The following is a 23,098-nucleotide window of genomic DNA, read 5'->3' as shown; positions in this document are numbered from 1 at the left end:
TTTTACTATGAATTTAATTTGCATATTAGCAACTTAGATTTTAGTTTGTATGGCAGTAGAATATGTCAAATAATAAGATAATATTGACAGATCAAGAGAAATATTTTTTTTTTTGTCAGAAGAGAAATATTTGTTAGTGTACAGTTTTAAATATTAATGTTACATAAGTTTGGTACACGGTTCGGTCCGATTAGGTTTGGCCTATGACCAGACCAAATAAAGTATGGTTTAATCTGATCCGGACAAAATTACATGGTCCGGTCCGAATTTTGGTCTTGACCACCGAATTAAACACGCCTAAACATCTTTAAGGCACACACCATAATAGACCATTGTTATATTTATATTTTGTTGTTGTGTCCAAGAATACAAAATGACTATTTAGTATTCATTTCAAAATAACGACTATATTAATCTTGATAAATTTAAAAAACAAAAATATTATATACCTTTTTTTTTTTTTTTTTTTTTGGCAGCTGTAAAGAAAGAGTTTTACATTATAGTGGTACGGCTCACTAAACCATACCTATAAACTACAACATAAAACACCATAGAACTACTAATAACATAAACTAAAGCATGGTAACAATTGCATTGGTAAACAACGTCGTGTTGATGGCGTACGACGGTAGTCGGGACACGCTCTTCAAACTCAAAATCCACCCCAATCTCTAATGGATGAGCAACGCTGGCCAAAGGAAGACACCCATCTTTGCTTGTCTTGATTGATGTAGCTTCAGAGAAATACCTGCAACAAAACCCAAAAAAGGGTCTCGGAGATTCATCTCCTTGGCTGTGAAAATCTTCCTCAGAAAACCAACGAGCTTCCATAAACTCATTTTTACTCGTCTTAAACAAAACAGCTTCGGAGAAATACCTACAACAAGACCCAAGAAAGCGTCTCGGAGATTCATCTCCTTGGCTGTGATACACCTCATCTGGAAACCAATGAGCCCCTTGACCCAACGAGAGAAAACAAAGTGCACTTACGCCCCAAGGACGTAGAAAGAAAAGGCGGAACACAGACCACAAAAATCTGTCTCCAGAGGAGAGTAAACTCCTACACTTTGTAACACAAACCCCGCTGACCAAAACCCCATAGCCAAGAAAAGCGAGTAAATAGGTGGTAACTAAAGGGGGAAACCACTTGAAAATCCCCCTAACCAAAACCATCTCTGAAGACAACAGAGTGTTAGGCTCAACACAGACCCAATGCAAATTACCAGTCGTCCTAACTAACCCGTGAATAAGAGGACAGGACACCCCAAACCACGAGGATTTTATTAAATGAAAAAACAGAAAACACACAAACCACGAATTAAGAAAACGCGAGACAATTAAATTAACCACAGGGAAATTAGACGACCACATACAGGTTGAAAACCACCGTATCCAACCACTCCAACACCACTGCCACCCCAAACAGAACCTACCCAAAACACCCCTCATCCAAAAGAGACCACACAAAACACAGACCCGCACCCATCACCGACACACAAGCCAACAACTAAAACCACACTCTAGCCTGCCACGACGAAAACCACAGAAACGGACCGAAAAACACAACCTTGCACACACCAACAAACCATCAAAAGGCACCCATTTCACCAAACGAAACCTCCCAGGACCACCGCCTTACATGCAACAAGACAAACCTCGAGACACAAACACAAAAAAACAGGACACGGGATCGATTGGTGGGTCTCCGATAAATTCAATCCAAACAGCAATATTGTCTGGAATCACAACCTTTCTTGTACGGAGTTCATGGCCTTTTATTCCAACGAAGGCCGCCGTGTAAGCCATCACAATCAATGCTATACTGAACAGATAACTGCGCCGTAAAATGCATTATAAGAATACAGTTGTTCTTCCTATAGACATGTCATCTTGGTCTTAAGCAATAAGACTACATTTTATAATCATTGTAAAGAAATATGCGATCACTATTGAAAAACAAGTTATCATTAGCTGTAACACCGACGCCTGAAGAAATCGTAATTGGGTTATGAATGTATATTATTATTGATATCAAGCATTCATATACAAGCTGTGTATATATACTAATCGACCAAAGACTAAACCCTATTGGACTTACCTAAAAACGATCCCATATTTACGGTAACTAAATATACATCGTAACACAATAATATTCCATAATATATTCCTAATATTATTTCCATACTCCCCCTCAAGTTGGAGCAGTCGGCAATCCGATGCCCAATTTGAATTGTAAATACTCGAAGGCTTCTCGTCCAAGGGCTTTAGTAAATAGGTCCGCAATTTGCTCATTACTCCGGACATGAGAGGTTGATATGGTACTATTTTGCAAGTGAGTCCGTATGAAGTGACAGTCGATTTCAATGTGCTTGGTTCTATCATGAAATACAGGATTCTTCGCGATATGTAAGTCCGCTTGATCGTCACAATACATCTCCATCGGTCGCGTATGATCAATCCCAAGTGATGAAAGGAAACTCTTTAACCAAAGCAACTCACTAGTCAGGCATGCCATAGCTCGATATTCCACCTCTGCGGACGACTTCGACACCGTCCCTTACTTCTTAGCTTTCCAGGAGATTGGCGTATTACCCAACGCAACAAAATAACCAGTGAGTGACCGTCGACTTAAAGGACATCTACCCCAATCCGAGTCCGAGTATCCATAGAGCTGTAAAGAAGATCACCTATCCATAATAATACCCTTACTCAGACTCCCTTTCACATATCGCAACACTCGCAAAGCTGCCTCCAAATGCTCCTTTCTCGGCTCATGGACACTCTGGGATAGAATGTGCACCGAATATACTAAATCTGGCCGGGTTATTGTCAAATATATTAGTCGAACCACAATTTTTCTATACTTCATTGGGTCCTTTAGGACATAACCCTTTGCCAAAGCTAAATTATGATTTTGTTGCATAGGAATATCAAGTGGCTTAGCTCCATCCATTCCCGCGTCTGCTATGATTTCCATTGCGTATTTTCGTTGACAAAGGAAAAGTCCTTTTGGTCCCGTTGCTACTTCTATCCCGAGGAAATACTTCAAGCGCCCCAAGTCTTTGATTCCAAAATTGGTATCGAGAAAGTGTTTCAACCGAGTGCAAGCTCCCTCATCATTACTCACGATGATCATGTCATCGCCATAAACAAAAATTCCGATGAAAACTTTGTCCTTATGATACGTGAAAAACGAATAATCGGCTAGAGACTGAACGAAACCATACCTCTTTAATGACTCAGTTAGCTTTTCAAACCAATTTCTCGATGCTTGTTTTAGACCATACAACGATTTTCGAAGTCTACAAACTTGATTTGGAGTATTACATTCAAAACCTTGTGGTAGTCGCATATATACTTCCTCATCCAAATCTCCATGAAGAAAGGCATTATTAACATCCAATTGAGTTATGAACCAATTCTTTACTACGGCAACTGCGAGCAAACATCGTATGCTTGGCATTTTCGCAACTGGTGCGAAAGTCTCATGGTAATCAACCCCTTCTATTTGCGTAAAACCTTGAGCTACTAACCGTGCTTTATATCGTTCTACACTTCCATCTTCCTTGTATTTTACCTTATAAACCCATTTGCACTCAATTGGTCGTTTTCCCTTTGGTAACTCAACAATCGACCATGTAGCATTTGACTCAAGTGCATCAATTTCTTTCGCCATTGCCTTCCTCCACTCGACATTTTTCACTGCCTCATGGTAGTTACGGGGTTCCTTTATCGCATCAATTTTCGCCAAGTATGCCCTATAACAAGAAGAAAAACAACTAGTTGTGACATAGTTAGCTATTGGATAACGGGTACCTTTCTTTGGAGATGATGACTGTGACGGGTGATCTGCTTTCAATTGAGTGTAATACTCAACGATAAACTGATTTTTCCCTTGCTTACGTTCGTTTAAATCGCTCTTCCATTGGTGCACTCGGGGTGCGTTTCCGGTTGAAAAGCGTTCCTTCAATTCCTTCCAAATTTCCATAACTGTGCCAGAGAAGAATATGCTGGGATGAAGTTTGACATCAATCACGTTTCTGAGCCAAGCTTTCACCATCGCATTGCATTGACGCCAAGCCACGGCCTCCAAATCTTCTTCTGTGCCGTCAGCAACAACGGGCTTGTTTACGATGCCCTCGACGAACCCTAGCTTGTTCTTCGCGTCGAGACCATTACGCACCGCATCTGCCCATAAATCATAATTCTCTCCACTGAAAATAATTTGAGTTAAATTTAAACTGGGACTATCAGACGGATGAAGATACAAAGGCGACGATGAAGCGATTTGGTCGATAATTTTCTGACTTCCAACACCTTTATCTTTGTTCCCTCCCCCTGAGTTTGTCATGTTTTATGGAAAAAAAAAATTGAATGTTTTTATGCGGAAAAATTGAACCAGGATCTTAGTTCTCTGATGCCATGAAGAAATCGTAATTGGGTTATGAATGTATATTATTATTGATATCAAGCATTCATATACAAGCTGTGTATATATACTAATCGACCAAAGACTAAACCCTATTGGACTTACCTAAAAACGATCCCATATTTACGGTAACTAAATATACATCGTAACACAATAATATTCCATAATATATTCCTAATATTATTTCCATAGACGCTAGCATTGTGATTACATTTAACCATAACATAGTCACATATAGTCGTCTGAAATTTCAGACGAAAAGTGACCATATGAAACAAGAATTTGCGATAAGAATATATGATAGTGTATGAGAAATATACTAACCATAGTTAGTAGTTAGCAGGCCCGTCTAACCCATGGCGCCCTATGTGCAATGGCACTGAGCCTCAAAATTTTGGGGCCCAAATCTTGCCATTACTCATAGTCATATGATTTAAAAAAAAAAGCAATGAAAGCATAAATGCATAATTGCATAAACCACGGCTGATTCCATTTCCTAAATCTTAAAACAATCTCCTTCCCCAAATAATTAAATTGCATCCCCAAAATAATTAAATTTGCTCTTTAATCTTCCCTTCAAACGATTTATTATAATATTTAAGTATGATTATCTCAATATCAATTCTTCACAAATCACTTCAAATTTATAATTAGAGTGTGATAGTATCAAAACTTTACAGTTACAATAATTTTCAATCGTCTATTAAAATCCAGATTTACACTTGAGTTTCGAAGAGATCGAAATAAGTAATTTTTCTTCTTAATTTTAATGGATTTTATATTTCGATACGGTATTCTGATTATTGAGTAACATCATACAACTAAGCAGTTTTTAGTTTTAATCTGAACGATCTTGATCTAAAAAAGTTTTAATTTGAATTTATCTAATAAAAACTCTTGAGCATATATGATATGTATATGGGGAAATGGTGGAATGAAAAAACTTAAAAGGAGAGGACGAAGTTATTGTTAGAATTGCCTTACTTAAATTGAGTAACTGTTTAGTTTTGGGTGATAATGTCGATTTATTTGGAATCTTTTCATTCTTATTATTGACTTATTGTTTATTTGTTTTCTGAATTTTCAATATTATTGTAAAATTTAATTCATTTGCACCTATTGAAGGTGTGCAGCTATTGAAGGAAGGACAACGAGCAAAGAGTCGGAGATTAGAAAACTTTGTTTTTATCGGTTTTTAATTCACGGAATAAGTTGTAGTTTGCATTAATATTTTATATAAACGTACTTTAAATATGTAAATTTGAGGCTATTTTTTTTTTTTGCACCGGGCCTCCATATTTCTTGAGACGGCCCTGGTAGTTAGTTATAGTTTGTATATAACTAACTAATTGTACATACACTAGATTAATAATACAATTTCCTTTATTTACCTTCTCTCTCTACAAACATCTTTCTACATATTCTCTCTATAACTCAAGCTCTTACTATCAACAATGTCGATCATCACCTCCATTGTTGATAGCTTGATCATGATTCCATGTCTTCACATGGTATTAGAGCAGGACTAGTTCCCGTCTCTTGATCGTCGTGCTTCCGCAATTTCGTTCTTCGTTCAATTTCGCAAAAATCCTAAAAATTAGGTTTTCGTAGATTCTTTCGTTTCTTTGTTCCGAATTTCATCGATTTCTTGATGAAATCGAAATCGTTCATCAAATTCTCACCTTACTTGTCAAATTTTGACAAATTCTTGTTTTCGATCAATTTCTGCATTTTTCCCCAAATTAAAACCCTAAAAATTAGGATCTGTCAATTTGCTTCTATATTCTTCTTGAATTCTTTCAATTCGTTCAACAGTGTTTACGAATACCAATTACTCTGCTATCAATAGTGTTACTGTCTACAAATTCAATTTTTTTCAACAAATTCACAAAATCAATTGTTTTTTTTTCATAATCCTTCACGATGTCACAAAACGTTGAGCCAGAATACAAAAATGCGTATGATGAGCCTTTGTTTCTCTCTCAGTCTGATTACTCAGGCATAAAATTACTTGAAACTATTTTCAATGGTCAGAATTATCAGCATTGGAGCAGAGGTATGCTTCTTGCGCTTGGATCAAAGAACAAGCAAGGTTTTGTTGATGGTACAATATCGAAGCCAGCTGTTAATTCATCAAGAATTAAGCAGTGGAATCGATGTGATGCGATGGTGAGATATCGGATTGTGAATACGATTGCACCTGAAATCAAGGAAGCGTATATCTCTGCAAAGTCAGCTTATTTGTTGTGGACCGAGATTCGCGAAAAGTATGGCCAATCTAATGGACCTTTACTTTTTCAGTTAAAGAAGGAGATTAAGAATATATCACAGGATAATGATTCTGTCGCTGAGTATTTTACTAAACTCAAGAGACGATGGGACGATGTAGATGAGATTGAGGAATTTCCTGATTGTAGTTTTGGCGCCTTAGATAAGTGCACATGTAATATTCTTAAAAATATCATGGAATCAACTTCTTGAGAGAAAGTGATTACCTTCTTGATGGGATTAAATAGTTCTTATGAGCATGTAAGGACTAATATCTTGAGTATGGATCCTATTCCTAATATCAATAAAGCTTACTCAATTCTTCAACAAGTGGAGAGCCAGAAGAACATCTCACATATAGATGGCAGTGTTCTGGCTGCTATGAAGTCCCAAAATGCAAGGTCTGGTGGGAGTCATGGTGCTCAGGGGAACTGGAATAATCAAAGTCCTTGGAATGTTGGTAGTCAGGCTAATCAGAATCCTCAATGTTTAGAAAAAGGAAGGCAACAAGGAAGGGAACAAGTTGTAACACCCTGATTTACAAAGGAGCCTCTAGCGAGACATTCCCTAATAAACCTGGGATCATTTATTCGTTAGGCCCGTTTAGCTCGGTCTCGACTCACTGGCCCGACCTTAATAGTCTCGATGAAGTAACCTAGGACCGGACAAGTCTGACTACTATTCAACTATTGAAGAATATTATAGCAAGAAGGCAACTAAATCCTGGAAGAAAAGCCTGATGGTGAGTGCAGAATAGCCTGGCATGACACCTAGGCTGGCTGGATTAAGAAGAAGAACAAGAAATACAGTTATACAAACTAAATGGCCACGTCCTATTTGTAATACTCCGTATTTATATGTCTTGGGGGTACTCTATCGAGTAGCCCTTACTCTGTCGAGTAAGGGCAAGTTGCGAAGATAAATAGTTTTCGACTGTTGGGCACTCGATCGAGTAGTTGGGGCACTCGATCGAGTAGAATACTCGATCGAGTACCTTGGGTACTCGATCGAGTGTCCGGTTTTACAGGGGAGTTTTCTCGGGTTTTGTTAATTACGCGATTAAGGTATTTAAACCAATTCGTCTTTGTTCTAAATCACTTTTTACAAAACCTAAAACCTGTTTAAGAGAGAAAGCAACTTGTCTTCTTCCTAATCGCGTTCTTGACAATTCCGGAGTTGAGACGGTCGGATCGTATCGTAATTCGTGTCGTTGGATTCCTTGCGTCGAGGGTAAGCTTCTAATATAATTTATATCTTGTTTTGTTAAGAATAGTGAAACCCTAATTTAGGAGTTGAGGGTTTTTATGAATAGTAATTGAATAGTAGTATCTATGTGTTGTATGGTAGGAGGAGAGTTCATAGAGGAGGCGTTTTGAGACATTTGTAGATACCGTCTGCGTGTTGTGCTTTCAGGTAGGATTTCCTACTCATATTAGTCCCATAATGGGATGATTGTTGATGTGTTGAGATTGATTGTTTAATATCGTAATTGTGTTGTGACGGTGGTTGATTGTGATTATTGATTAATATCGTAATTGTGTTGTGACGGTTGTGATTGTTGTCCGGTTCTCGAGATGCGTTCTCGGTGAGTGGAGTCACTTGCGGGAGTGGCTTCACGCCCTAGTTTCGCCCTTCGTGGAACCCGCCACGGAAGGGGATGTGCACATTAATGGGACGGGGTTATCGCTCGTATGATGAGCGGGGCTTAGGTGGGAACGGCTGCGGTCCCCCAGCGCGTGTGGTGGTCCAAAGTGGACGATCGTATTGAGATGATGGGAGTTGGTGGTGTGTGTGTGTGTGTGTGTGTGTTTGTGTGTGATTCAATTTGTCTGTTTATCTTATTGTTGATATATTGAATTGTGTGATTAGTATCGACCCGTTAAATGTTTTAAAAAGCGTGGTGATCCATTCGGGGTGGTGAGCGATTATTGAGCAGGTATGAGACGATGCGTATGGGATAGCCGGGATGAGTCACCACGTTGCAGTTTAGAAGTCTTCCATTTGTGCACGATGTTTGATAGTATTTCGATAGCGAGATAGTTTTGAGAACTTGTATTTCCTTTTATCGTTTTGGTTTTTGGCATGTAATCACTTTAAACGTTAATTATTATTTAAATATGTTTCTTTATTGTCTTATGATAATCATTGCCTCGGGTAACCGAGATGGTAGCATTTCCATGCCTTAAGTGGTCCTGGTAAGGCACTTGGAGTATGGGGGTGTTACAAATGGTATCAGAGCCACGATCCTGAAACCTGTAACCAATGAACTTAATGAACATAGGGAGTCAATTAAAATGAACCCGGGGTAAAAGTTGTAGGAGCTAGTGCAAAGGCTTGGGAGACGTCCTAAAGCCGCAAGGGGTCGCCCTACAACTTTGAACCGGTCACGTGGGAAAGTGTTTGTCGAGTCGTATTTGTGTTTGGTTAACTGGTTTATGAATGTGATGGAATGTGTTAATTGTTGGATGTTGAAGTAGAAAGTTGAGCATGTGAAAGAAAATGGTGATATGAGGAAACTTGTTGATGAGATATATAGAACTGTGGTTGGAATGAGAAACATGATGGATGATTCATGATGTGACATAATAATAACATGCGAATAGAAATGTTGTGTTGTATACGTATATTTTGTCTGCATAGAGTTGTATGATAAGTTTATGTACTTGTCCACGATTGTTCATGGGTATATGTTGTAAGAAGTGTGTAGCTGTAATTGATGGATTAGTTGGAAGAGATTAAGTAAGTAATTGCATAAGAATATGAAATTCATGGGTGGAGCATGTTTATGTGGGTAAATCGTGATTGACAAGTTAAATAACCTATGTGCATGATGGATGTTGTTGCTTGATTTTTGAAAATAGTAACGTATGATTACGAATACTGGTTTTATGAGCTTTGGACTGGTTTTGTTTGCTTGGTTGTTGTTTAAGTCGTTTGGGAAGTAAAAATCAATAGTTGTGTTTTTCGTTTATAAAGAGGTTGTCTTTAAACTGTTATAACTTGAGATGCATAAATGATTTTGATGTGATTCCAATTGGAGATGATAGCTTGTCCTTTTACGATTCTAACGCTAGGTCACACGCCCAAATTGACCAAGTAATGAGTGAGTTATGACTGTTTTACGAAAACTGGACAGTGCTGAGAATTAGGGTACTCGATCGAGTATCTTTGGTACTCGATCGAGTAAGGGGGCACTCGATCGAGTACCTCAGTTACTCGATCGAGTAGCCCTGGTGATTTGTTTTACGTGCTTCTGATCTTGACCTACTCGATCGAGTAAGTCCCTTACTCGATCGAGTGGCCTGTACTCGATCTAGTGACCCCTGTTTTGGGTCATATGCTTATCTTTTGAATTCGTTGCATATTATGTTTAATTCAAAGTTATTATTTGGCTCTTTTATGCATTGTTTTACATGTATATTGGTCTTGACGCGTAAGTTACCCAATCTTGTGGTGTAGTGAGTGGCTTTTGTGGTGAGTATGAGTTCGGTGGGAGGACATGAGTTATATGTGTTGTGATAGATAGTGGAAAAAGAAAAGGAAGATTGGTATGGTGTATAGAGACATAGAGCATGTTTTGTGAGATGAGATGAGTGATATGTTTGTATGTTGAGTAACGTAAAAGTAGGTGAATGTGGGCAAAGGATGATGTGAGTCTAAGGAACGTGAGAATGAAAGGATTGGGAGTAAGGATATGGATAGTGACAACCTGAGAGGTGTAAAGAATTATGGAAGGAGGTCGTTAAGAGCCGTGTGGGTTAAGAATATACATAAAGAAAGTTCGTTTTAAAGGGGTTGAGAAGAGTGGTATATAGTGAACTTTGTGGAGACATGTCACGGGGTGGAGATTTGGCTTTTTAAGAGATGAAACTATTGTGGGTTCTCCTTGGGCAATTAGCGGTATGAAAGGAATTTTGATTTCTAGAGATGTAAGAAGGGAGATGCAATTGTTGAACAAGAACGTTGATTTTATGGATGGATTAGTGGCAAGGGTGATTGATGACATAATAAGAGAATATTTGTGGTAAGAAAGAGTGAGATGATATCGATATGAAATAATTAGATGTGAGTTTTGGAGCAGTGAGAACGTAACTGGATTTCAAAAGAGTTAGCTAGAAGGAATAAGGAGTTGAACTATTAATTGGTATTATTGAGTGTAAAGAGAAAAGAAGGATAAAAGTAAGCTGAGGAAAACATTCACCGGAGTCATGTGATAAAAAGGTAAGGAATCATTGAAATGTGTGATAATGTCACGAGGATGTTAGTTAATGGTTATAGAGAAGTTTTGGGACAACATGATTAGTAATGAGTTTCGAGGAATTGAGGAAAGTAAGAAGTTGGTAGAATATTTGCACGATACGAGATTCTTGGCGGAGAGTTAGATGATGATACAATTAAGGATAGTATTGGGAAGAATATTGAGGTAATTTTGTTGATGGATTCGATGTCTGTTATTTGGGATGTCAACCAAAGATAGGAAAGAAATCGTGATGTTTAGAGATAAGTGTAAGAGGTTTGATGTTCGGACAGTGGTAGTGTTATCGTTTGTGGTGTTGTCACTAGTGGTTAAGAGTGATGGTATATTAGAAAGGTAGCAATTCTAAAAAGGTTGATTTGGTAGGGACCTGATTGTTGTGTATGATTGTAAGAGGGTATAAGATGTGGTTAGATGAGGCGGATGCTAATAGTTGAATAGTAAAGGTATGGTTATATTTGGCAGGAAGTGATGGTTGTGTGAATGGGGGAATATGTTATGAGGGGCATATGAGTTAAACTCGGGCGACAGGTAACCTTTATCGAGGGGTAACTTACGTGATCAGGATTGACTGGTTGGATGTGATTATGGGTCTATGTCATATATATAAATGTTCGTGTGAGGTTGTGACCTCACAAGAAATGGTATGGTGTGATAATTATAAGTTGTTATCTGAATTTTCTGTAATACATGTTGGATACGAGAACGTTGGAATGATATCCAAAAAGGTAATAATTTGACTGATTTGGCATGACTAGTTATGCTTGTCTGTATTCATGATACATGTCAATATGTGATATGGTAAGGGGATGATATCCACGAGGTTAGTATCTGTTTAATTCATAAAATATGTTGTGCTATGATTTAGTAAAGTGGATTTGAGTAAGTTTTTCTTGACTAAAAAGTTATCCCGAGTCGGTGTTTATGGGAGTTGTATGCGGTTGTGATGTCTATCGATGTGGTGTGGTGCCTCGGGTGGTGATCCGGACACGATATTTAGTGTTGTGATGCGGGTATTTTCGCACTACGGTGTGGCTGTTGGTGGCGGTGTTGTGATGCCGTCACCGGTTGTGGTGGATTAGGCGGGAGGATTGTGATTCGAGTTTCGAAAGTACATACCAGTTATACATAGATTGTTGTTTTGGTTGATATTGTTCCCTGCGAGTTTCAGTTTCTGCATGTAGACAGTTGTCTTGCTTATTGATGTTCTCTTTACCAGGTTAAGTTAAGATGAGGTAGAGTATGATAGGAAATAGAGTTGAATATGTTTTCGTTGTTGTCATGGTATAGTGATGTTCTATAGATGGGATACGGTGGGGAGAGGTCGTTACAATAATTATGATCTTGTTCTAGTTAAGGTTTCAGTAGACATGGTAATGGCAAGTGAGTCGTAGAACATGTGTGGTAATGACCCGAAAGATGCAGGTGGTTCATAATCTTTTGTTGAGACAGTGAGTGTAGGGTATTGGGAATTAGTGTCATGTTAAGTTGTGTATGAGTTTTGCGGTAATGGAAGAAAGAACTTGATGATCTAGTGTGCGTGTACATAACGAGTGTGGATCGTGAGTTATGCTTCTGGGAGATAAGTGCCTTACATAGAGAGGTATGTTGTTTTGCAGAAATAATGGAGAGTTAGTATGGTGATTCTACTACGAGTTTTGAGGTATAGGTTAGATGGTGTGACGAATGAGTTGAGGTATGAGGAATGTTTAAGTAAGAGAGCCTTGGATATATGCATGGCGAGTGTTTAGATTGTAAGCGGTTATCTTACACATGTGGTGGTAAAGAGAGTAATGAGATGTATTTAGTATTTAGTATTAGTGAGTTACGAGGACGTAACATTTATCTTAAGAGGAGTAGGATGTGATAAAAGAGATTTTGATGGGTGTGCATATGGTAGTATATTTGAAAGTAGAGTGTTGGTGTAGCATAAGATATGGATTTGTATATGTTGTGGTTGATAGTGATAAAAGGCCATGGCCGTGCTTGTAGTAAGTGTGATGCTTCAGAGTGTGAGGATATTTTATATAGTGTTGTGAGTTGGAGGATGATGTTATGAGTTGAGTAAACTTCGAGGACGAAGTTCCTTTTAAGGGTGGTAGAATGTAACATTCCGTTTGATGTCTATGAGTGTCTTGATATGGGATTTGGTAGGGGATGATATATTACGGAGCTAGCAGCGTTAAAGGATGGTAGTTGGTAGCGTATGGAGTTAGTGTTGAGAGAGATATAATGGAGTTGATACGATATCGTGAGCCATTTTGTGGAGGTAGGAATAGTTAGTGGAGTTGGTGTTACGAGTTCATGTTTGGGTTGGAGTTTTGTTTCGAGTTCTTAGTTACGTTGTTGTGTCTTGATCGAGTTAGCATGTTTGTTTTTATGTAAGGGTTGAACTTCGGGGACGAAGTTCTTTTTAAGGAGGGAAGACTGTAATACTCCGTATTTATATGTCTTGGGGTACTCTATCGAGTAGCCCTTACTATGTCGAGTAAGGGCAAGTTGCGAAGATAAATAGTTTCGACTGTTGGGCACTCGATCGAGTAGTGGGGCACTCGATCGAGTAGGGTACTCGATCGAGTACCTTGGGTACTCGATCGAGTGTCCGGTTTTACGGGGAGTTTTCTCGGGTTTTGTTAATTACGCGATTAAGGTATTTAAACCAATTCGTCTTTGTTCTAAATCACTTTTTACAAAACCTAAAACCTGTTTAAGAGAGAAAGCAACTTGTCTTCTTCCTAATCGCGTTCTTGACAATTCCGGAGTTCGAGACGGTCGGATCGTATCGTAATTCGTGTCGTTGGATTCCTTGCGTCGAGGGTAAGCTTCTAATATAATTTATATCTTGTTTTGTTAAGAATAGTGAAACCCTAATTTAGGAGTTGGGGGTTTTTATGAATAGTAATTGAATAGTAGTATCTATGTGTTGTATGGTAGGAGGAGAGTTCATAGAGGAGGCGTTTTGAGACAGCTGTAGATACCGTCTGCGTGTTGTGCTTTCCGGTAGGATTTCCTACTCGTATTAGTCCCATAATGGGATGATTGTTGATGTGTTGAGATTGATTGTTTAATATCGTAATTGTGTTGTGACGGTGGTTGATTGTGATTATTGATTAATATCGTAATTGTGTTGTGACGGTTGTGATTGTTGTCTCTGGTTCTCGAGATGCGTTCTCGGCTGAGTGGAGTCACTTGCGGGAGTGGCTTCACGCCCTAGTTTCGCCCTTCGTGGAACCCGCCACGGAAGGGGATGTGCACATTAATGGGACAGGGTTATCGCTCGTACGATGAGCGGGGCTTAGGTGGGAACGGCTGCGGTCCCCCCGGCGGGGTGGTCCAAGTGGGGTCGAGTATTGAGATGATGGGAGTTGGTGGTGTGTGTGTGTGTGTGTGTGTGTGTGATTCAAATTGTCTGTTTATCTTATTGTTGATATATTGAATTGTGTGATTAGTATCGACCCGTTAAATGTTTTAAAAGCTGTGGTGATCCATTCGGGGGTGGTGAGCAGTTATTGAGCAGGTATGAGACGATGCGTATGGGATAGCTGGGATGAGTCACCACGTTGCAGTTTAGAAGTCTTCCGCTGTGCCTGATGTTTGATAGTATTTCGATAGCAGATAGTTTTGAGAACTTGTATTTCCTTTTATCAGTTTTGGTTTTTGGCATGTAATCACTTTAAACGTTAATTATTATTTAAATATGTTTCTTTATTGTCTTATGATAATCATTGCCTCGGGTAACCGAGATGGTAGCATTTCCATGCCTTAAGTGGTCCTGGTAAGGCACTTGGAGTATGGGGGTGTTACACTATTCTCAAGGAAGACCAAGTCCAACCATAAGAGCCTATCATCTATGAATCAAGACGGAAAAGAGGAGAAAAAGCTAAGGATTCGTTGAAGGAAGATTAAGTCAAGCGGATTAATAGGGAGCATGCCCTATTAATCCGGCAACAATTCCTACATTTGGGGAGATCGTTGATCATTGTAACGTTAATAATAAGAACGTTAATAGAGAAAGAGGGCTATATATAGCATTTGTAAACAGATAATGTGAGATGAATACTTACTCTTGAATCATTCTACACTTTTTCTATCTTTCTTTGTTCAGAATATATCCGATCTTAAATATAAATTTGTACTCAATTCGTCCATATAATATAAGCAATATTCTCCATACTTAAGTCTTTTTCTTATTATTTATTCTTTAATCTCTACCAAATACGTAGAACTAGATACCCAAATTACTCTCTAATCAGGCCGGATCCGTTCAGGAAAATCCTGCTAAAACAATTGGCGCCCACCGTGGGGCATCTAGTTCTTCAACCAATAAAATTCCCTTTATCATTTTTCATTTAATATTCACACACAAAAATGGTGGAACTTACCGCAGAACAACAATTAGCGGCTGCCCTGGCCAAGATCAAAGAATTGGAGACAATCCAAGAGAAGGACCTAAGCCGGCGAGTAAATCAATAGGTGAAAGAATCTGAGTCTAGCCTGAGGAAAAAATTGGAAAATCAGGCTTCGGGCTCCAAGACCAGATTCGAACCAGGAACCCCATTCTCATCCATTATCAAAAACATTGACTTTTCTAATTTTGGAACCCCGGAGAAGGATACATTATCCGGTACCCCAACCATTCCCAATGATGAAACAAACAAAATCAAGCAAAGCAATAATGATGGCTATGCTTCAGAAATCCAAAAACTCCACAACAAAATAGAAAATATACCTGGAGTGCCGGACCCGTGGTGAAGTAGAAGTTGTGCTTTGCAGATTCACCCTTTGCAGATGAAATTGCAAAGATTGATCTCCCAAGAAATTTCTTGTTCCATCCATGAGAACTTATGATGGAACCTCTGATTCACAAAATCATGTTGCCATATTCAAACAGAAAATGTTGGCTGCCTCAATACCCAGTGAACTCAGGCAAGTCTGCATGTGCAAGGGCTTTGGTACAACCCTGACCGGAGCAGCATTACAGTGGTTCATCAATCTCCCAAATGGAGGTATCAAGAATTTTGCAGAATTAATCAATGCCTTCAATCAACAATTCGCGAGCAGCAGAGATATGGCTAAGAGACCCAAAGAACTGCTTCAGGGGTAAAACAACTTCCCGAAGAATCTCTCAAAGAATTTTCGGCCGATTTGTCAAAGAAAAGGTGGCCATTCCCTGTGTGTGATGAAGAAACAGCGGTGGAAGCCTTTGAGGCAAGGAGTCCTGCTTGTGTGACATCTATGCGCGGACGACCAAGAAAGCATGCCTAACCTTTGTCACTATTCAGTCCATCGCCTTATAGCATGTCAGATTAGAAGAAGATCTCAACTTCAGAACGAACTCATCCGGCGGAAAGCAAGTCTATGGACACACTAACAGGAAAAGCTCCTACCAGAAAGGAGGCAACCCCAGATCAGCACCCTATTCCAGGCCTGAAAGATCTGAAGTCAACATGGCACAAGAACACAAAGGTAACCTTTCTAGCTTACCAACTATTCCTGAATATAACTTCTCTATTAATACTGCAGGATTAATTAAACGCCTGGAAAGCCTGGGAGATACGGTCGGATGGCCCAAGAAATCAGACAATCCCAGGAAAGACCCAACGAGATGGTGTGACTTCCATCAGGACATCGGACACACCACAGAAGAATGCATCCAGCTCAGGAAACAGGTGGCGTATCTCCTCAAGAAAGGCTTCTTGAAGGATTTAATCCAACAGCCAAAGAACAAAGATGAAGGACAAAACAAGAGAGATCCAGAAACAAGAGAGACCCTCCTCCTCCTCCCCCATCTATGAAGTCAAATTCATAAATGGAGGATCGAAATCGTGGTCCGACCAGCTCACCGCCAAAAGAATATCCAGGGAATCGGACTTCAACCTCCTTCCAGGCCCAAGTCATTGCCCGCTATTACCTTTGATGACTCGGACCGGGGAATATCGATCTACACCATGACAAACCTGGTAATCACCATGCAAATTGGCATAGCAAAGGTATCAAGAATCCTGATAGACGGAGGCAGTTCAATCAACCTGGTGATGCTTGACATCCTTAAAGCTATGAAGATAGACGAAGGAAAGATCATCAAGAAATCCAGCGTCTGGTTGGATTCGGTGGAGAAACGAAGAACACCTTGGGAGAAATCACCTGCCAACCTATGTGGAAGGCGTGGCTTCATATGAAAGATTTGGAGTAATGGATTGCCTATCCTCGTATAATGTAATCCTGGGCGGACCATGGATCCACAATGTCAAAGCAATCCCATCAACATACCATCAATGTGTGAAAATTCCAACGAGAATGGGGATAACCACCATCGAGGAGAACAGAGGACGGCTCGGGAATGTTACACTCGGGCTTTGAAACCCTCAAAGTCGGGTAAGTCCCTTGCATAGCAATTAAAGTCACCTGTCAGGGAAAAATATGTAGCACAATCACAGATGGAAACAGGAGAAGTCATATTAGACCCGAATTCCCCGACAGAAAGTACTTGTAGGGTCGGATGCACCCGACTCAATCGGACCAAATCTGGTCGCTTTCTCAAAACTAAAATGTCTTGTTTTGCTTGGTCACATTTTGATATGACTGGTATAGATGCTGATGTTATTACTCATAAGTTAAATATTGACGAATCCTTTAAGCCTGTACAAGAAAAGAGAAGAAAATTCGCTGCAGAGAGGCATGAAATCATCAACCAAGAAGTTGACAAGCTCCTGGACATGGGAATGATCAGGGAAGTAATGTACCCGATCGGCTTGCAAACGTAGTAGTCGTCCAAAAGAAAAATGGCAAATGGAGAGTCTGTGTAGACTACACCGACTTAAACAAAGCCTGCCCAAAAGATCCATTTCCCCTGCCACACATCGATGCAATGGTAGATGCCACTGCGCAGCCACGAAATGTTAACATTCATGGATGCCTCCAGTGGATTCAATCAGATAAAAATGCACCCAGCAGACAGGAAAGCACGACTTTCATCACCGAAAAGAGGTATATATTGTTATCTTGCTATGCCCTTTGGATTAAAAATGCGGTGCAACCTACCAAAGGCTAGTCAACATGATGTTCAAAGACCAGATAGGAGACACCATGGAAGTCTATATAGATGGCATGGTAGTCAAGTCAAAAAAGGCAGAAGACCACGTCAAAGACCTGGAAGTAGCCTTTCAAATACTGGAGAAATTCAATATGAAGCTCAACCCACAAAAATGCCACTTCGGAGTCTCAGCAGGCAAATTCCTGGGCTACATGGTGACAAAAAGAGGAATAGAAGTCAGCCCTAAACAGATCAAAACTATTCTGGAGCTAGAACCACCAAAGGCAGTCAAAGACATACAAAAGCTGACTGGAAGAATAGCGGCCCTGAACAGTTCATTTCAAGATCATCGAGAGAGGTGCAAATAATTCTATAACTTTGTTAAGGAAGAACAAGGACTTTCAATGGACCCCGATCATCGACCGCCTTTGAAGACCTAAAGATAAATCTATCCTCTCATCCCCTGCTGGCAAAACCAATCAAAGATGAGCCCCCGACAAGTATACCATCGATCCACGTAAACTTCTTTGTCGGTGCGGTCTTGGTCAAAAAGAAGAGACGGACAACAAGACACCCGTCTATTATGTAAGTAAAAGTCTATCGGATGCGAGAGATCGGTATGGCCCGCTTGAAAAATATGTTTTAGCTTTAATCATGAGTTGCACAAAATTAAGACCATACTTTGAAAGCCACCCTATAATAGTCAGAACCAATCTTCCTATCAAATCTGTACTTAGGAAGCGTAATTATCCGGACGAATGTGTAAATGGTCGATCTGACTAAGCACATACAACATAACATTTGAACCAAGAACAAGCAATTAAGTCACAAGCACTAGCAGACTTTGTGGCTGATTTTAGTCCGACCCTAGAACCCGACCTAATAAAAGAAGTAAATAAACCGACCGACGAGCAGACGGACCTAGAATGGACCCTATTTGTCGACGGTGCGGCCAACATGAGGGGCACAGGCACGGGGGTAGTACTAAAATCGCCACGGGGGATAAGATAGTACGAGGCTATAAAGTTGTGCATTTGAAGCCACCAACAATGAAGCGAGAATACGAAGCCCTAATATTTGGATTAAAGGTATGTATTGACCTTGGTGTACAAAACCTAAAGGTACGTCTCGATTCCCTCCTTATTTCAAACCAAGTAAATGGGATATATACTGACTAAAGATTCAAAGATGATGCTTTATTTGGATGTTGTTCAAATCTTAAAATCAAAATTTCGCAATTTTAATACCGACCAAATTCCCGGGGACTTGAATACCCGGACCGATGCTCTAGCTTGACCTAGGATCCAACTTGAGTCCCCTAGACTTCGACAAAATACCCATCGTACATTTACTAGAACCTGCAATAAATAAACAAAATGAAAGCTTCCCAATTTATATTGCCAATTCTTAGACAAAACCCTACTATGACTGGCTACAACAGGGAATCCTTCCCCTAAATAAGCAAGATGCCAAAAGCACTAAAAATAAAAGCTGCTTCATATACTATTATTGACAACGTGCTTTTTAAGAAATCGCAGGCCGGGCCGTACCTCAGATGCCTGGAACCACAAGAAGCTAAGCAGATATTATCAGAAATCCATGAAGGATACTGTGGAAATCATAAAGGTGGAAGAAGCCTGGAAAGCAAAGTACTCAGAATAGGTTATTATTGGCGTACCTTGAGAGCCGATTGCCTGGATTTTAGCTCTAAATGCAAAGCTTGTCAGATTCACGGACCATATATCCATCAGCCATCTGAAGAACTACATTCCATATCCGCACCCTGGCCATTTATGAAGTGGGGCATGGATATAGTAGGAAAACTACCTCAAGCACCCGGACAGAAAGTTTTCATGCTAGCAATGACTGATTACTTCTCCAAGTGGATAGAAGCTGAATCATACAGGACAGTCAAGGAGAAGGATGTCATAGCATTCATCAAACACAACATCATATGTAGATATGGCATCCCCTCTGAAATAGTATGCGACAATGGCACGCAATTTGTGGGAAAAAGAACAGCAGCCTTCTGTGCTCAATGGAACATCAATTTGGTAACATCCACAGGGCTGACAGAACCACGCCTAAAACATCCACATGCCAAACCCCCTACTCCCTGGTCTATGGATGTGAAGCAGTAATCCCGACCGAGGTGGACATTCCATCAGCCAGATGTAACCTGAACACAATAACAAGCAATATACCTCTAATGGAGGACAGCCTGGACTTAACAGAAGAGCTAAGAGATGCAGCCAGCATCAGATTAGCAGCATATCAGAAAAGAGTTGCGAAATGCTACAACAAGACTGTCAAAGCCAGGTATTCAGGGTAGGAGACCTTGTCCTCAGGAAAGTCTTCCAAAACACAAAAGAAAAGAATGCTGGCAAATTGGCCCCAACCTGGGAAGGTCCCTATCTGATTGATTCAATAGTCGGCGAGGGAGCTTATAGATTACAAACCCTGGACGGCGAAACGATCCCAAGAGCTTGGAATATTGCACATTTAAAACTATTTCACATATAAAATATATCTCTCAATCCAGGTATAATTTTTCACCTTGACATTCCTTGCCTGGAAACTACATGTATGATACTTGCAAATTATATGAATAAATGCCGTATATGATTTCTTCAAATTATGTGCCCAAGTACTTATCTATGTTCTCATATTTACTTTTACCAAGTAGAATCTTCAATACTTGTTTTTACATATTGCATTTTATTTAAAACAAACGTTAAAGATTGGGGGCCACCCCCACCAAATATCCAACTGATATCCGAATTTCAGTTGCAAAACAGGCCTTTAAATATTGAGCTCCACTTAAACATACAAATCTGGAAAACTCCTTCCTGACTTGTATAACATAGATGGGTCATAAGCCCTCCAGACAGGCAGGGGACGTAAGCCCTCCAGACAGGCAACAACCCCACCCATAACAAACAATAAAAATAAGGATGGCGGATCCAAGACAAAAACGGCCCGATCCGGTCAAAAAAGCGCAGATCCAAGTACACATCCAACATTACAAAAGTACCTTGTCAAAACACAAAAAGAAACAAACACAAACCAAATATTTATTCATCCAAAATAATTGGCCTTACCACACACCTAATAATCATCCATTCCAGGGACATCCCCCCTGGATGGGCCAAAAAAATTGTTTTCCTAAATATTCATTCCAGGGACATTCCCCATGGATAGACCAAAACCTAAAAGAAAAACAAAACTAAGTTATCTTTGAGCCAGTGACCGACTCACAACCATCCGCCATTTCTTGGTCATCAGACTTTGCCTTGGAAGGAGGAGAATTCACTTCTTCTTCTTGACCCATATTGGCCAAATCGGGATACTGAGCGTCCAAAGCTATCTCATCCTGGTCCGGATTCCAATTAGCCCGGTCGGATTCCGGATCCCTCATAGCATCAACCCGGCCTTTCCCGAAGAAGTACTGAGCAGCATCAGCCAACCGTGCCTCCACCAATTCCTTTTCAAAGCAGACAAGCTCCTCATTTTTTCTCAATCGATCTTGCATTACCCGCTTCTCGACCTCCAACTCTTGCCCGACAACCTTCTCAAAGCATTTTTGCGGCCACCTCACAAACTATAGCACCCTAGTTGCCTCTCTAGCTTCCCCAGTGGGATTGAAGTACTACCTCATTACTCCTGGATGTATGCAGGTCACGGTTAAAGTTATCGATTTTTCCTCCAAACTAGTAACCCTGGCCGGCATCCCCGAGCCGACAAGCGTAGCCAACCCGGCATCCAATCCCTACATATATATAAAATCAATCAGCCAAGTACAAGGCAAAACAAAAAGCACATGAACAATTAAAAATATCCCTTTACAACTAACCTCCCTAGCCTGGGAAGCAAGTTCAGCAGCCTTTGTTACAAGAGAAGTCAGAATAGAAACCACTCTGGTAGACGACTCAAGGGTACTAGCAGACAAGAGCTGGCCGCTCATTTTTGCAGAAAACTCATCTATCCGTGCCCGGGCATCATCCATGTCATCAATCCTAGCAGGCACTTGCCTTATACTCCTGATTGGCTGAGCCTGGATAGGCTCTTTCTCTCCCTCCTCCTCTTCCAGGATAACATCTTCCCTCTTCCTTTTTTGAGTCTGGACGACCTCTGGTGACACTACCCTGGGTGGATCTTGAGAAGGCTGGACATCAGAAACCAGGATATCAAGCGTTTTGTCACTCCCACTAGCCTCCTGGCTCTTAGACTGTTCGACAATCCTAGCCACCCCAGCCTTCAAATCCTTTGCATAAAAGCTGGCAAACCTAGCAGAAGACCTAAATACTGAATACATAAAAAATATACGTAAGTATCAGACGAGAAATGACAAGAAGATAACAGTTAACATAAAGACATACGTAAGACGTACGGGAAAGAGCAAAGAGAACTAGGCTTGCCTTTGGGTACTCGACCCCGAGTCACTTGGTCTTCATATCTGGGGCAACAATTCCCCGCCCAAACTAGCTGGCCAGGTCCTCTCTTCCTCGGGAATAGCAAGGAAAGCCTCTATCCGGGAAACAGACTTCCTCATCAAGAGGATCAAAGCTCCAATCAGAGCTGAAAAAACCGTCAAAATTACACGGTAAGAATCAAAATCTATTAATTTCATGTAATATATATTGCAAAATAAAAGTACAGGGAACCTACCACTCTCCAAGGGAGGATATCTCAGATAATCAAAGCCTGATCCCAAAGTCTCAGTCCGGACAAACAGGAAAGTCTTTGCCCAACTTTTATCATCTCCAGAGTCCAGGTTAGTAATTAATGGAGACATTTTCGATTTAATTCTCAAATTAAAACGACCATTAACTGGATTTTTCATATGATAAATTGCCTTGATATCATTAAGGGTAATTGTGAGATTGTGCTTAGCACACAAATTTTCAACAGAATGGATAAGTTTCCAAACCATTGGCATAAACTGAAAAGGTGATACTTCCATTGCACGAATGGTATCAATCATTAAAGGGGTAAAAGGTAACTTACGACCGCTTTGAACGCCCATTCAAAAATACAAAACCAACCAGGTGACACCGATTAGCTCGATGGACAAGATTCAGGGATCCATACCTCAGTCGACTCAGGAATTATT

The sequence above is a fragment of the Silene latifolia genome, chromosome 1 (genome assembly GCF_048544455.1).
Source record: "Silene latifolia isolate original U9 population chromosome 1, ASM4854445v1, whole genome shotgun sequence".
Classification (NCBI taxonomy): domain Eukaryota; kingdom Viridiplantae; phylum Streptophyta; class Magnoliopsida; order Caryophyllales; family Caryophyllaceae; genus Silene; species Silene latifolia.
This window is presented reverse-complemented; position numbering follows the sequence as displayed.